The sequence below is a fragment of the Charadrius vociferus genome, unplaced genomic scaffold (assembly GCF_000708025.1).
Source record: "Charadrius vociferus isolate BGI_N301 unplaced genomic scaffold, ASM70802v2 scaffold616, whole genome shotgun sequence".
In the NCBI taxonomy this organism is placed as follows: Eukaryota; Metazoa; Chordata; class Aves; order Charadriiformes; family Charadriidae; genus Charadrius; species Charadrius vociferus.
The window spans coordinates 344,948-345,482 of record NW_009648690.1 but is presented as its reverse complement, the minus strand read 5'-3'; positions in this window follow the sequence as shown (position 1 = coordinate 345,482).

The following is a 535-nucleotide window of genomic DNA, read 5'->3' as shown; positions in this document are numbered from 1 at the left end:
CTCCCTGTCTTTTGTTTTGTGCTTTTTTTGAAACAATTAAGGGATTGCAGTCGAAGGAATGGGGTGGGGATGGAGCGGAGCCAGGCAACCGCTCTCCCGTAGGACCGCATCCCTCAGGATTTTGCAGGATCCATCCCAAACCTGGGGCACCTTCTCCTGGAGGAGCCCAGCACGGCGAGGGCAGTGGCACGGGGATCCTGCTGCAGCCTTGGCCACGCCATGCGGAGCAGAGCCGTGGAGCAGCAGCCTGCCCCAGGCTGTGCCGGAGCCCCCGGGGACAGCCCAGAGCTGCAGACCAACCTCTGTCCCCAGGGCCAACAAAATCCCCGCTATGAACCCTTCCAGCTCTCCTCCCAGGAGCCCCTCGCAGCACGTGCTCCTCTTGCTGAGGCAGCATCTCCCAGCTCAGAGATGCCCATTTCATGGAATCATGGAATCATAGAATGGTTTGGGCTGGAAGGGACCTTGAAGACCATCCAGTGCCACCCCCTGCCCTGGGCAGGGCCACCTCCCCCCAGCCCAGGTTGCTCCAAGC